This window comes from Gossypium hirsutum, chromosome A13, assembly GCF_007990345.1.
Source record: "Gossypium hirsutum isolate 1008001.06 chromosome A13, Gossypium_hirsutum_v2.1, whole genome shotgun sequence".
NCBI lineage: Eukaryota > Viridiplantae > Streptophyta > Magnoliopsida > Malvales > Malvaceae > Gossypium > Gossypium hirsutum.
The window spans coordinates 72,396,784-72,411,135 of NC_053436.1; the positions used below are offsets into that span (position 1 = coordinate 72,396,784).

Below are 14,352 nucleotides of genomic sequence, written 5' to 3' on the forward strand. Positions count from 1 at the left end.
TTCAATACTGCTTTTCATGCTCAAACATATGACCAATCAGATAGAGTGATACAAGTACTAGAAGACATGCTGTAAAGTTGTGTTTTGGAGTTTGCAAGAATCGGGGAATGTTATTTACCTTTTGCAAAGTTCGCCTATAACAAAAATTACCAAGCCAGATTCAAATGGCACATTTCGAAGCATTTTGTGGAAGGAGGTGTCAAAGACCCCTATGTTGAGCTGAGTTGGATGAAAAGAGAATAGTTGGCCCTAAATTGGTTCACGAGACTGAAGATAAGATAAAGATGATATGCGAGAGGTTAAAACCTATTTTAGATAGACAAAAGTCCTATGTTGACTTGAAACAGCAACATGTTGAGTACCAAGTTGGGGAGCATATGTTTATTAAGGTATCATCATGGATGGAAGTCCTAAGGATTGGATGTAAAGGAAAGCAAAGTCTAAGTTTCGTTGGTCCTTATGAAGTAGAGAGAAATGGTCCTATATCATATCGACTCAATTTTCCCCATGAACTTGATCGAATTCATGATGTGTCTCATTTATCCATGTTGAGGAAATATAATGCAGTTCCATCCCATGTAGTGTCAGCAGATGACATTGAAGTGTGACTTGATTTGACTTATGTGGAAGAACTAGTAAAAATTGAGGCTTGTAAGGAGAAATTTTTATAAAACAAGATGATTCCTTTAGTCAAAGTGTTATGGTAAAACCGTAAGACCAGCAAAGCTACTTGGAAAACAGAAGAAGCAATGAAGAAACAATACCATCAACTATTTGAAGGTAAACATTTTAAGGATGAAATACCTTAAATAGGGAAGAGTTGTAACATCCCAAGATAGGGCCTGCAATTTTTGGCCTCGTAAGTGAGGGTTTGCCAATGTTTTGGTAAACTGGGGGTTTGTCAACAAAAGTTTTAGTAAAAAGTTTGCCCAAAATTTAACGAAGCAGTACACCAAAAGATGTGGTAACTAGGATCGCCAAATTCATTGAAAGAGTGTTCGCCAGTCTGTTCGGCGAGCTAGGGTTCTCCAGTTAACTTGCAAACTGGGGACTCACCAGTCAAAATTGAGTCATACTAAAATTAGTAAATAAAGATATTATGTATCTAGGATACATTTTATGCATGTAAGCTTCTTTTAAATTGAATAGGGTTCCTAAGTCTAGTAAGGTATCCTAAGATCACTAAGTCACTTAGTGCCTATAAATACAACTCTTATTTCATGAAAATTCTCTCATTGATATTCTGTTGACAAGTCTCTATTTTGAACCAAGTTTGTAGCAACCAAGGTAAGCCTCTATCTTGTTAGTTTGATTATTCAGAAAGCTAGGTTTACTTTCATGTGCAAATTATGTTGTTTAAGTAATCTGTGTGTGGTAATGTATGTGGCGAACTAGCAGGATGATCTACCAACAAGGATAAAGGCAAAGAAAAACTCGTTTAAATTCTCAGCTTCATCGATGAGTGATTAAGAATTGCCATAAGTGTGCTAACTGCCATGTTTCTCAATATGAATGCTTAGGCTTCGTAGATTCTGTGTGAACTGTTATGTTTTCTGAAAAAAACCTTGTATTTAAACTAAGTTCCAAGAGTAAGCTTTTCCTATAAAACTTTGTTTATAAAGTTTTCATACTCTGTTTCAAACTATGTTTCCAAGTTATGTTTTTAAGCTATGTTTTAAAAATATGTTTCACGCGTGCTCCTATACGAGCTTATGTTTTAAAGTATGTTTTAAAAGTACAATTTTATAAGCTATGTTTTTGCAAGCTATTTATGCAAGTTCTATGTGATAAGTTTCTGTGTGAGCTTTTTTGCAAGTTTATATGTTGGATATATTGGTATTCCAAAGGATTGTGAGTACTCACCTATAAGTTCTATATTTGGGCATTGAGGCCTTGGGACATGCGAAGAGATAATTGAATCTCGAGCTATGCTCCATTCAGTGGGACATGTTGGCATGCAAGAGAGTGTTTAGCTTATGATATACTAATGGGACATGTTAAGAAATCTTTGAGTTATTCTGAGGCGTTATAAGGAGCTCCATATATCCAACAGATAAGATAAGATAATTATGTTAAGATAAGTACGAGAACATATTTTATGTTCCTCAGTCATTCTAACAAGACAAGTTTGTAGGCATGTTTCATTCTATATAAGATCATTTTGAAATAACAAAAAACTAAGTTTTTAAGCATGATTTTCAAAAAGTACAACTAAAACTATTTTTTACAAACTTATGTTTTCTAGCAAGTAGGTTCTTCGACTTATGTTTTTTGGCAAGTAGGTTTTTTGAACTAGGTATTGTACCATCAATACGAACCCAATGCACGATACTATTTTTTAGACTAAGTCTTATTTCTATTTCAAAACTATAAATTTTAAAGCATGCTCTGATGATTCCTGACTATTCAGTGATTTCGCAATGAACTCACCCACTCCTCTCTTACTACCCAGGTAAATAGGTCGTAGATGGTAGTGGCGAGGTAGATGACATGGCGAGGTTATCCCTAAATAGATATCGGCAAACCTAGGAAATAGGCGACGGGTTTGTAGTTATGTGGGTTTAGATTTATTATAATTTGATGGTTTTATTGAAGTTGTAACACCCTAACCCGTATCCATCGCCGAAACAGGGTTACGGAGCATTACTAGAGTTTATAGAATAATTTCACGTAATTCATATCATTTACTATTCATATTTAAAACTTATCATATTGTCCCTTGAATGAACCTTGAAGGCCCAATATAAACATTGAAATCGAGTCGGGACTAAATTGGGAATTCAAAGAATTTTTGCGAAATTTCCAAAATTTTTCCTAGATGCAAGGCACACACGCCCGTGTGGTCAAGGGACATGCCCGTGTGACCATAGGAAACACCATGCTACAGGCCGTGTTCGACCCGTGTAACCCTTTGACTTGTGCCACACGGCCAGCCACGTGCTAAGCCGTGTGGTTAATTTAATTTTCCAAATTTAAGACGCCTGTGTTTTGGGCTGTGTGCTCAAATTTGAGCATTCTATTTCTCAAATTTAAGATGCAGGGGACACATGGCTGAACCACATGCCCATGTGCTAGGCCATGTGCCACACACGGTCAAGACACACACCCGTGTGGACAAAATAAAGTCATATCCTACTTTATGTCATACCCAAATTTGCCAATAACCTACACCAAAACTTACAAGTATATACCAGCCAATTCAAGCATTAAATCCAAGCCAATTCTAACATCTAATATAATATTTTATCATATGCATTCATGTTTATAGCTTTACCCTTGTTTAACTTATATTTTAAGCATATCTTGATCAACCACACTTAATATACTTAACACATAGGTAGTTTTCATAATATAACCTTATAAATATACCAAAACAAATCATTACTAGCCATTCCAATGGCTAGTTTACAAACCACATATGTATGCCAACAATGGCCAAGTTACCTATACATGCTATTATACCAAAATAAGTTTACTATTTTTACAAAAACAAGCTAGTGGATAGTTTGATGATGCTCCAACCGATCTCCAACCTTTGCGAGCTTTTGAGCATTATAAAATAGAGAAAATAAAACCTAGTAAGCATTTAATGCTTAGTAAGTTCGTATAACAGGAGTTAAAACTTATTAATTACATTTATTAATGTTAAGCATACAATTAACATGCTTTTCATCAATTTGACAAGTTTACCTAAACACATATACTCAATCAAGAAAGTTAGTCAAATAATACACTTGCACATCAAATAAGCATAGATAAGCTCATCATATAACCCTTCATCAAATAATTCAAAAGCATTCAAGGCATATTTCTATTTATCTCATTATTTTCTCATGTCAAGAGTTTTATCCGTTGAATTATTGAAATATCGATGGATACTTAAATAGTACACTCAAGGTGTACAAATCTGTAAATAGTCAATTCATAATCAAGGTTACCCAGTAGGGAACTTATTCAGGAAGCACACTCTCGAGCCATATATCAGGATGCTTAAATGAGCCATGTAATCATGTAATAGGACACTTATCCGGGCTAATCAGTAAACTCATAAGAGTTTTATTCAAGGAGCTCATAAATCTTATCAGATATCTCTGAAGATATAATATCACAGAGCACCAGATAAGGTAATAGGGAGTTCAAGTGAGCCATGTCAAGAAGCTCTTAAGAGTTCATATCAGGACACTCACAAAGAGCTGCGATAGTGCACAACACATGCTAAATCACTACCGATCAGGATGCTTGAGAGGGTTTTATTAAAATTACTCGTCTAAGCTAAATCTTATCTGCAACATATGCAAAATCACATTCACATACAGGAAATCACTCGTATCCATCGATTTTCATTATTCCAATGGAACTTAACATTTTAAATACATTTCCAATCATATGATCATTTCCTGTATTTATAACATTCATAAAATCCACAAAAACTTACACCACATTCAAATCATATACAACATTCAATTGAAACATACTAGCATACATAATTAAGTTACCCGAACTTACCTCGGTAATAGTTCGCATAAGAAAATCTCCTAATCCGAAACTTTCTCTTTTCCTCGATCTAGCTTCGAATTTGAGTTATCCGAATCTATATAAATTAATTCAATCATCAATTTAATACAATTCATATTAAATTATATTCAATTTACATTATAGGAAAACTTACCATTTTACCCCTAAACTTTTCATAAATTCCAATTTCATCCCTAGGCTCAGAAAATGAAATTCATGCAATTTAATCCCTATTCCAATCCTAATCGAAATTTTAGTATGAATTTTACTGCACATGTATTTCAAAAAATTTAGAATGTTTCTAGAACTTTTACAACTTTTCAATTTAGTCCCTAAATCATGCTTTCATCAAAATTCACTTTGTAAAAGTTGTTTATCTATCAACAACCTTTCATATTCTACCATAAATTTCAAATTTCTAGCATATTCATCCCTAAAAAAATTTCTATACTTTGTTAAAATTTCAAATTAATCCCTAAAATGGATAGATTAGACTATCCCGATCTCAAAAATATAAAAATTACTAATAACGGGGCTTGAATTCTTACCCAACTAAGCCAAGAAAGCTTGTTTTCTCTTTCCTAGGGTTTCCATGGAATGTTTGGGGAAGAAGATGATATAAAATGATTTTTATTTCTTATTAATTATTTATCATCCAGTAAATTTTCTCATTTCCAATTTAATCCTTGCCCTTTTCTAAATTTCCATGGATGAATCATAAAAAATATCTATTAACTTTTCTTTAATTGTCTAATTACCATATAAGGACCTCAAGTAATCCTTTCCCTTTTGAATTCCATAGCTATTTGATCCTTCTAGCTACTAGAATTCAACATTTACATTTTATGCAATTTAGTCCTTTCCGTAATTAAGCATATAATCGGTAAAATTTTCTTATCAGAATTTTCATATAACATTCCTATCAAAATATGGACCATGCAATAATATTAAAATAAATTATTCGGATCGAATTTGTGGTCTCGAATCCACTATTCTGATTTTATTGAAAATGGACTGTTATAGAAACAATTTCGTTAAAGATTAAGTTTATTTTTATTTTTCAAACCCTAAAGTAAAACCTTGTTACTAATTTCTTCTCAGCATGAATAAAGTTTTATACTTCTTTATTTCTCCCTGTATCTGTACCATGTTGTGTTCTTTCAATTTTGCTAAAGTATGTATTAATATCATATGCAAGCCAGTTTTATTACGATGTATTATTTTCTGCGACCCTTATATGATTCCAACCCCTATACATGCGAACCCTTAGGAGCGATAACCTTACTACATAGAGAACCGATAAACCGTAATTTATACATGTTTTTATCTCATGCTTAGCATATTTACGGATGGTTTCTCCTTAGATTTGGTGAATTCGATGCTCCTAATTCTTTAATTTCATGTTTTATACTTAGATGAGCATAGGAGAGTAAAAAGAGCGAGAAACAGGCTGAAAACAGAGAAAATAGACCCACATGGGAAATTAACACGGCCTAGGCTTCCTCACACGGGCGTATCCCACGGGCGTGTCCCTTTGGCAGGATCGAAGCACAACTTACATGGGTAGATTACACGCCCGTGCCTATTCAACAGCCTTAACCATGGGCTGGAGTAATCGCACACGGGCCTGTCACACAGGTGTGTCCCTACCGAGCCCAAGTATAACCCTATTCAGAAAAGGCCAATTTTGAGGGTTCTCAGGCATTCTAAAGCCTATTTAAACACCTGAGGAGGCACTTAGGGAAGAGACGCAGAGTAGAAGGCAAGGAATTACTCAAGGGAAGCCGATTGGTCCATCTAAGAAGCAAGATTCATCATCAAGACTGAAGATCTCTCTTCAATTTCCATTCAGGGGTTTTGGGTTTTCTTTATGTTTTGTATTCATTATTCTTTTAATATGTTTTCTTCTATAATTATGAACTAAACCCCTAAATACCTAAGGTGAATGAAACCTAAGACGGATCTTGTTATTATTATCTGAATTGTATAAATATTTGACTTGTTCTTAATTATGTGTTCTTAATTATTGTTTTAATATTCCAGGATATTGATTCGATTTAATGCTCTTATTCAGAGGATGAATAGACCCTGTCTAAGAGTAAATTTGTCATAATTAAGCGGATTTGATTGCACACCTAGAGATAGGGTGATAAGATTTTCCCGGATTAGGGTGAAACCTAATAAGGGGATCCATAGATCGAGTTAATGCAACACTAGGTGTTAAGTAGAAAGATATTTCAACCTAAGGTTAGACGTTATTAGTCTCGAGAGAGATAATAATATAACTTAGAGATTTGTACGGATCAAGTCAAATGAATAAATCGTCTGATTCAGAGTCAAATAACAAGTGAAGTCTAGGTGGATTTTTCCTTGGGTATTGTCTTAATCAATTGAGTTTTCCCAAAATCTTTTTCCCAATCTTCTCTCTGTGCACTCTTAGTTTAGTAATTAGTTTAGATAACCAAATCCCTTACTTTTTAGGCTAGATAATAAAATGAATGTAATTGCTAGTACTCTTGGTTCCTTTGGGTTCGACAATCTGGTCTTGCTAAAGCTATACTACTGTTCGATAGGTACACTTGCCTTCATCGTGATAATAGTTAGTTTCAAGAACGATTAATTATAAATATTGAAACCTGTCGCGAATATCACGTATCAAGTTTTTTGGCACCGTTGCCGGGGAACTAGGATATTAGGAACACTCAATTTTTATTACTTTAGCCATTCTACTTTATTTGCAATTTAAAATTTTATTTTATTTTTTTATTTTTTTCTTCATTCCTGGCAGGTTTTTATAGTGTATGACTAGAAGAAACCCGTCGGAACCATTACTGTTGGATAGTGAGATTGATCGCACAATTCGTTGAAACTGAAGAGATATAAGGCGAAGTCTACGATACACTGAGGAAGAGCAAGAGGACGATACTTCAACCACAGCCGAGGATATGGCTGAAAACCAAGAAAATTCGCTACCTCATGCGATTGCTGTTAATCAAAATCCTACTCCACGCACTATGTATGATTATGCTAAACCTTCTTTAATAGGAACTAAATCGAGCATAGTTAGACCTGCTGTAGCTGCAAATACTTTTGAACTGAAACCTAACACAATTTAAATGATACAGCAATTTATTCAGTTTGATGGTTTACAGGACGAAGATCCCAACACTCACTTGGCAAATTTCTTAGAATTTTGTGACACTTTTAAAATCAATGACATTTCTGATGACGCCATTCGCCTTCGGTTGTTTTCCTTTTTGTTGAGGAATAAGGCTAAACAATGGTTGAACTCCTTACCACGAGGGTCAATCACTACTTGGGAACAAATGACTGAAAAGTTTTTACTAAAATATTTTTCACCGACTAAAACAGCCAAATTACGTAATGATATCTCTTTTTTTGTGCAGATGGATTTAAAAACACTTTACGATGCATGGGAGAGATACAAGGACCTCTTGATAAGATGCCCTCACCATGGGTTACCACTTTGGGTACAGGTTCAAACGTTTCATAATGGCCTGAATCCTTTGACTCGACAGATGATCGACGCAGCCACTGGCGGAACCATCAATAATAAGACACTTGCAGATGCTTATGAATTTGTAGAAGAGATGTCACTGAATAATTATCAGTGGCAAGCCATGAGAACAAAGCTAACGAAAATAGTCGACGTTTATAACATCGATTCGGTCACCATGATCTCTAATCAGGTAGAACTCTTGAATAAAAAAATTGATGGTTTTCTTAGTTCTTCACAGGTTCACCCAGTAATGCAGTGCGAAGCAAGTGGAGGTGGATCAAGCAATTCGGATTACCCACCCTATGGCCACAACATAGAGAACGAGTAGTTAAATTATTTGGGTAATAATCCTTGATCTCAAAATAATCCTTATAGTAATACTTACAATGCAGGTTGGAGAAACCACCCAAATTTCTCATGGGGAGACCAAGGAAAATAGTGACCACCACCACCTCCAGGCTTCCAATAACCACCCTAGCAACAAGAGAAAAAATTGAACCTTGAGGAGATGCTAACAAAATTCTTCTCAGTGTCAGAAACTTGTTTCCAGAATACCGAGACAGCACTTAAAAATCAACAAGCGTCGATCCAAGGGCCTGAAACTTAGATTGGTCAGCTCGCTAAATTGATATCCGAACGACCATAAGGTAGCCTGCCAAGTAACACGGAATCTAACCTAAGGGAACAACTTAATGTGATTACCACTCAAGATAAGGAAGGGTTAGTTGAGCCTGCATCAGAACCGAGGCAAGGCATTGTGGTAACTCAAGATAAAGGTGAGGTGGACCACAGTGAGCAAAAAACAATAAGTAAAGAGTACAAACCACGGGTGCCATACCCCAATGCGATAAGGAAAGACCGTACAGATGAAAAATTCGGTAAATTCCTTAAACTATTAAAGAAATTACATATTAACTTACCGTTTATCGAAGTTCTCTTGTAGATGCCAAACACAGTCAAATTTTTAAGGGAGCTTCTATCAAACAAACGAAAGTTGATTGAGGCATCGCATGTAGAGTTGAATGCAGTTTGCTCAGCCATATTATAGAATAAGCTACCCAACAAATTGAAAGATCCAAGGAGTTTTACGATTCCTTGTTTAATTGGTCGTTTAAATGTCCATAATGCATTGGCTGACTTAGGAGCAAACATGAATGTTATGCCTTATAAAATGTTTAAACAGTTAGGTCTTGGGAAACCCAAACAAACTAGGATGAGCATTCAATTGGCTGATAAAACCATTAGATTCCCTAGGGGTATCATTGAAGATGTTCTTGTTAAGATCGATAAATTTATATACCAGTAGACTTTGTTGTTCTAGACATGGAAGAGGATAGTAATGCACCTTTGATTTTAGGACGACCCCTTTTAGTGACTGCTAGAACAATTATTGATGTTGGTACAAGTGAACTCACACTTCGTGTGGGAGACGAAACAATCAACCTTCAAGCTCATAATTCGAGTAACACATAAAAAATCGAAGGTGGTTGAATAAATTATTCTACTAGTACTGATTATGTGGTGAAACCCTCTGTGCAGGAAACAGTTTCGAGGAACGCATATGAGCTGTGTTCAAACAACAACAAAGGACCTATCCATAAAGAACGAAGGCTACAAATCGAGGAACTGGATGAATGGCGGACACATAGACTGAGGATACACGATAAACCAAAACCACGCCATGACGAGCTCAATGAAGCACCAAATCAACTTAAGGTGGGAGACAAAGCACTACTAGATGCAACAGACCTCGCATTGTCATTTCTGAACCTAATGAAGAAATTCCTCTCACGGTACTCAATATTTTCCCATATGGTACAGTCGAGGTAATTCATCCCAAATTCGGCACTTTTAAGGTAAACAATACTCATCTTAAACCTTATATTGATGAAGTTGATAGCAGGGATGAGGAGTGTAAACTCCTCGAGCCACCATGATCACACACCAGAGAGGTAAGTCAAGCTTAGACTATAAATAAGCGCTTCTCGGGAGGCAACCCGAGCACTAACAGTAATGATTTATTTGAATTCTAGTTTTTCACATCTAACCTACTAACTGAGTCCTGAAACATTGGGTTTTCCCATCCACACAGCCAGGCACACGGGCATGCCTATGGCCGTGTGAAAATAGGGCAAAAGTCTTTCTCCAACACTAGATGCGATAAGTCAAAACTACCACAACAACATGGGCGTGAGACACGCCCGTGCCTTGAAACCGTGGTTGAAACCACGCTCGTCTCATTCACCCGTGGTCGACACTGTCAAAAAGAACACGGGCGTGGGCTCTCATACACGGGCGTGGGATAAGCGAACAAAGCTAGAAACGGCCGTGTGCTCCTACATGCCCAAGGAACACAGGCATGGGGCGAATGTCAGACTTGCTTAAATTTAAAAATCGCGAAACTCACGGGCAAAAATTAGGGCACATGGGCATGGCCCATGGCCGTGTGCCCTAAAATCTATATAAACCCCTCACTATTCATCATCTCCCTCCCCAAAAACCCCTAACCCTAGCCGCTACAACTCCACACGCCCTACCTGCCACGCCCGTGCACCGCCTACAACATTGTTCTGACGACCTAAGCTTCTCCCTTTTGCGTTTGTTTACTCTTTTCTCTCTATATTATTTAAATATTTTGCCTATTTCATGTTTTCTATGATCCATTTGACTATTTTAAATGAATATTCATAGTAGAATAATAGAAATACTTATGCTTATTATTAAAGAATTTTGTCATTTTTCATATTACTTTCATCTATCTTTCTTGTTTTGAAGGATTTTATGCTTACCCACATAGATTCATACATTAGATATGTCCGTCTTATTATTCTCATAGTCCCATTTTAATAAATTGATATATTTGCTTTAATTGTTTAAGATTTGTTCTCTTCATCTAATACGCAAGTCTCATGAAATATTCCTATTTAGTTTTGTTTTTCCATGCTATTCTTGGGATATATTGGTTGAGCTTCAACTTTTCAATGCAGATATAAAATGTCATCCTCGCGTGGTAAGAAAACCACTGTCCTCGCCTCAAAGAAGAGGAAAGGAGCAGCGTCATCCTCGGGTCCTACCGCTAAGATCCGTCACCCTTTCCTCAAGTTCCCCTTAAGACCCCAGGAGGAGCTATTTCAGACATTACAGGCTCGACCCCTAGGTGTGGGCCGCTACATTGACTGGGCGGCACTTGAATAGATTCAATTGGCTGACGCGGTCTAAGCCCTTCTAACGACTGACCCGTGGGACTCTTCTTTGAGATCGTCGAGCCAACATATCTCTAGTTCACATTGGAACTCTGCTTGACGTTCCATCTTCAGACCGTCATGAACAACTTCGACGATCCTGGAACGGTCCAGTTTTGCCTTGGTGGTCTAGTGCACCAGTTGAGCATACTCGAGTTCAGGATTGCACTAGGGGTATACACGTAAGAGTTCATGGACGACAATGAACTCGACACCCTCCACCGCCACAACCACTACTCTCCCTCAAAGTGTTAGAGGGACCTCGTCCCTGCCTCAGCCACCTATGATCCTAGCAGCTCCAAGGCATCGGCTCTCCCTCCATCCTTGAGGTACCTACACGCCCTCTTGGCTTACACTTTGACGGAAAGACGAGAGAGCACCGATGTCGTCACCACCCACGTGCCTACTTCTTATGGAGCATGGCGAATGGGCACGTCCTCGACCTCGCCTACTTCATCGCCCTCGCTATCCACCATCAGACAGAATGACATCGGAAGGGGTTTATCTATATCGGGCCGTATTTGACTCGATTGGCACAACACTTAGGGCTCCTCAACACAGCGGCACAATCATCCTCCCTCACTCTCATCGGCCAGATGTCCCCACAGGGTATCTCGAGCATGCTAAACATGAGGATGATCAAGAAACAACGTGGCACCTACCCTCCTCAGTACCGCCTCGTCCAGTCCACTGAGGAGGAGGACCTAGAAGACATTACTGATGATGTCCTTCCACATCAAGAGGACCCACCGTCTCAGCCACCACCCATTCATCGTCCAGTTCATGCGGCGGCTTCATACTCTGACATTTCTGAGCGCCTTACATGATTTGAGCAGCAATGGTTTCAGCACTTTGATCACATTGATGCGACTTTACATCAGATTTGTCAGCCCTTCCACATCTCATCGCCACCAACTCCTCGCGAACCATCCGGCGATGACGATGTTTAAAAACTTTTTATTTATTATTTTTACTTTCACTTTTATCTTTATTTATCTTATTTAAGTACTTTTTATTTTATTTTCCTTTAATATTATTTTAATTTTAGTTTTTATAATTTTTACTGAATAATTTATAGTTTCGACTATTTCATTACGAGTAATTATGCTTCATTCTATTTCCTAAAGAGTTCTTGCTTTTATCACAGTCTTAAAGAGCTCCAAAGCTCATCATCGAATAGAAACTCAAAACTCCACTGGGAAAGGTTCTCCCGACTGTCATGTCCTGCTCGACCACGACCATAGCTACCACCAGATATAATATTCTTCTGGTGCATGACTTATAGACTAATGAACCCCTACCACCACCGGAGTATCCTCCTCCATTCTCATCATTGCTTTGGCCGATTATTCTCTATAACTCCAATTCAATGAGTTCATTCATCATTCAGGAAGTTTCACTTCTCTCCCTAACTTACGATTATATATCTATATGTTTCAATATATCTATCTTTGTTCATTAAGGGCAATGTACATCTTAAGTGTGGGGGTCTTTCATTCATCATTAGAAATCCCTGAATTTTGTCTTATTCTCACGTGAATCACTCATATCAATATTAGAATGAATTTTAATTAATTTATGATTTTTATTGATATGTCTTGAATTAAAACATAGACATTTATGCATTGATTGTTTAAACTTTAAGACATTAGGGAATCAAGCATTATAAGTTGATTTTTGAAGAATTATAAACTTTTAGGTTGTTTCCCTAAGTTTGGGTATTATCGTGAGTTGAAATTCACAAGTTTAAACATCAAAAAGCCATAATTTTTGTGAGAACTTGAGCCTTTAAAGCATCTTTTATTTCTTTCATGCTCACTTTTATTGTTTCTTTGATTGTGTTAATATTGATTTGTTATTCTAGAACTTGCTTGATTATGCATGTCAAGACCACTCCATTTGATTTGATATGTCAAGATGATAAAGGCACTTAGGTTTAACCCACTCACTCCACAAAAGCCTACCTTCATAATTGACCCTTAGTAAACCCCTTTGAGCCTAACAAGCCATTAATTGATTTACCCTCAATATTAACCCATAACCCGTTATTGTTGAAATCCCCTAATTTGATCCCTATTTTTGTCGAGATTTGATTTAAACTAATTGCTTAGCTATGTTTTGTTCTTCTATGTATTTGACTTGTTCTAAAAAAAATACTTCAACACATATTAGTAGTAATTCGTCGTTTTTGAGCTTGAATGTTAATTCTATATTCTGAGAAGAAGCTCACTTGTATTCAACTGATGACTAGTTATTTTTCTAGCTAGGTAAATTTTCAATTCAATCTCGATTCTAACCTTTTCTTTCAGCTTGTGACCACACCCCTTAACCAAAGCCACATTACAACCCTCTAAAAGACCTTTTTTATTGATTTATCAGCTCAATTTATTGTAATGGAGATTTGATTTTCATGCAAGCCTATGGTAATAACTTTTCATATTGACTAATGAGTGCTTTAATTGATTCCCTTAAACACCTAGAGTGATTTGAGTGAATCTTTAGTGCGGATGTTAAAATCTGTGATATTTTGATCAAAGGTATTTACTTAGATAATGGGAGACACCTATGTTTTCATGATAAAATACTCAACTTGGAATGTTTGAAAATTTGATGTACTTTTAGTTGAATTTTCAATGTATGAATACTTATGGTTTATTCTGAGATATTATTGATAAGGATTATAAATTGAGAAGAATTTATTTTGATTGTAAGTTGAGGATTTTGCTTGAGGATAAGCAAATGCTTAAGTATGTGCGTATTTGATAAACCATAATTTATACATGTTTTTAGCCCATGCTTAGCACATTTATGGATGGTTTCTCCTTAGATTTGGTGAATTCGATGCTCCTAATTCTTTAATTTCATGTTTTATACTTAGGTGAGCATAGGAGAGTAAAAAGAGCGAGAAACGGGCCAAAAATAGAGAAAATGGACCTACATGGGAAATCAACACGGCCTGGGCTTCCTCACACTAGCGTGTCTCACGGCCGTGTCCCTTTGGTAGGATTGAAGCACGAATTACACAGGCACACCCGTGCCTATTCAACAGCCTAGACCACGGGCTGGAGTAATCGC

General features: G+C 36.7%; 1 non-coding gene across 1 annotated transcript; it reads right to left on the reverse strand.

Moving 5' to 3' along the window:
* Positions 1 to 7,889: 7,889 nt before the first annotated feature.
* On the reverse strand, positions 7,890 to 7,996 carry LOC121213264 (small nucleolar RNA R71). Its single transcript, XR_005908647.1, has one exon. It is a non-coding gene; the product is annotated as a small nucleolar RNA R71 (small nucleolar RNA).
* Between the last annotated feature and the right edge of the window lie 6,356 nt (positions 7,997 to 14,352).